A 2,425-nucleotide genomic window follows, 5' to 3' on the forward strand; every position below is an offset into this window, starting at 1 on the left:
GCTGCGATAAACATACGTGTCAGGTATCTTTTCATAGAGTGATTGAGGTCTTCAGGGTATGTCCCAGTAGGGGGATTGCGGGGTCATATGGAAGGTCGATTTTTAGAGCTTTTAGGAATCGCCACACTGCTTTCCACAGAGGTTGCACTAGTTTACATTCCCACCAACAGTGTAGAAGTGTTCCCTTTTCACCACACCCTCTCGAGCAGCTGTTATTTTTTGAGTTGTTGATAATTGCCATTCGGACTGGAGTTAGGTGGTATCTCAGTGTGGTTTTGATTTGCATCTCCCTGATGATTAGTGAGGTTGAGCATTTCTTCATGTGTTTGTTGGCTGCTCGGATGTCTTCTTTTGTGAAATGTCTGTTCATATCTTTTGCCCATTTTATAATGGGGTTGTTTGCTTTTTTCTTTTCAGCATGTTTGAGTTCCTTGTAGATCCAGGATGTTAAGCCTTTGTCAGACCTGGTGTTGGCGAATACTTTTTCCCAGTCTGTAGGCTATCTCCTTGCTCTCTTGATGGTTTCTTTGGCTTTGCAGAAGCTTGTCAGTTTAGTAACTGACTTGTCTATCTTCTCTCTTATGACCTGTGGGCTTCGGATTTTGTTCAGGAATTGGATGCCAGTTCCAATTTCCATGAGGGTATTTCCTTCCTTTTCTAAGGTTCTTATGGTTTGAGGTTTTTCATTTAGGTCTCTGATCCATTTGGAGTTAACCTTTGTGCATGGGGATAAATAGGGGTTCTGTTTCAATCTTCAACACGTGGTCAGCCAGTTTTCCCAGCAGCATTTACTGAATAGGTTCTCCTCTCCCCAGTGATAGGTGGTGGGGGCTTTGTTGAAGATGAGTTGGTTGAGAAATTGAGGTTTTGCTTCTGGAATCTCAATTCTATTCCATTGATCTATATGCCTGTTCCTGTACCAATACCAAGCTGTTTTGATGATTGTAGCTTTATAGTAAAGTTTGAAGTCTGGTAATGTGATACCACCTGCTTTGTTTTTTTTTTTTGCTGAGGATTGTTCTGGCTATTCTTGGACGTTTGTGTTTCCATATGATTTCCTGTGTTGTTTTTTCCAGGTCTGAGAAGAATGTTGCTGGTAATTTGATGGGTATTACATTGAATTTGTAGATTGCCTTAGGTAAGATGGACATCTTCACAATGTTGATTCTTCCAATCCATGAGCATGTGATATTTTTCCACTTGTTTGTGTCATCTTTGATTTCTTTGAGCAGTGTTTTGTAATTTTCATTGTAAAGGTCTTTCACGTCTCTGGTTAGGAAGATGCCAAGGTATTTCATTTTTTTTGTGGCTATTGTGAATGGAATTGTGTTTTTTATTTGGGTTTCTGTTTGTTTATTATTGGTGTAGAGAAATGCGATTGTCTTTTGTACATTTATTTTGTATCCTGAGACTTTGCCAAAGGCCTTTATCAATGTAAGGAGGTTTTTGACAGATTCTCTTGGGTTTTCAAGGTACACAATCATAGCATCTGATAGAGAGATAACTTGACTTCCTCTTTTCCTATTTTGATACCCCTGATTGCCTCCTCTTCTCTGATTGCTCTAGCCAGGACTTCCAATACTATGTTGAACAGGAGGGGTGAGAGTGGGCATCCTTGTCTAGTTCCAGTTTTCAGGGGAATTGGCTCCAATTTTTGTCCATTTAGGAGTATGCTGGCTGTGGGTTTCTCGCAGATGGCTTTTACTATTTTGAGGTATGTTCCCCATATGCCTAGATGTTCAAGGGTTTTTATCAAGAAAGGGTGTTGGATTTTATCAAAAGCTTTTTCTGCATCTAATGATATGATCATGTGGTTTTTGTTTTGACATCTGTTGATGAATTTAATTACATTTATGGTTTTACGAATGTTGAACCAGTCTTGCATCCCAGGAATGAAGCCTACTTCGTCATGGTGGATGATTTTTTGAAATGTATTGCTGAATCTGGTTTGCTAGGATCTTGTTGAGAATTTTAGCATCTATGTTCATCAAAGATATTGGCCTGTAGTTCTCTTTCTTTGTTGGATCTTTACCTGGCTTGGGTATCAAAAAAGTGATGTTGACTTCGTAAAATGATTTGGGGAGAGTTCTATCTTTTTCAATCACTTGGAATACCTTCAGTAGGATTGGTATCAGCTCCTCCTTAAATGTCTTATAGAATTCTGCTGGAAAGCCATCTGGACCAGGGCTTTTTTTTGTAGGAAGTTTTCTTATTACGTAGTCGATTTCCTTGATTGTTATTGGTCTATTTAGGGTCTCAATTTCTTCTTGTTCCAACCTAGGTAGGTTGTGTGATGTCAGAAAGTCCTCTATTTCCTTAAGGTTTTCAAGTTTGTTTCCATACAAGTGTACGTAGTAGTCTCTAGTGATCTTTTGTATTTCTTCAGGGTCAGATGTGACTTCATCTTTTGTGTTTCTGATTGTGC

This window comes from Carlito syrichta, unplaced genomic scaffold, assembly GCF_000164805.1.
Source record: "Carlito syrichta isolate Samal-C Ts95f unplaced genomic scaffold, Tarsius_syrichta-2.0.1 Scaffold307064, whole genome shotgun sequence".
NCBI lineage: Eukaryota > Metazoa > Chordata > Mammalia > Primates > Tarsiidae > Carlito > Carlito syrichta.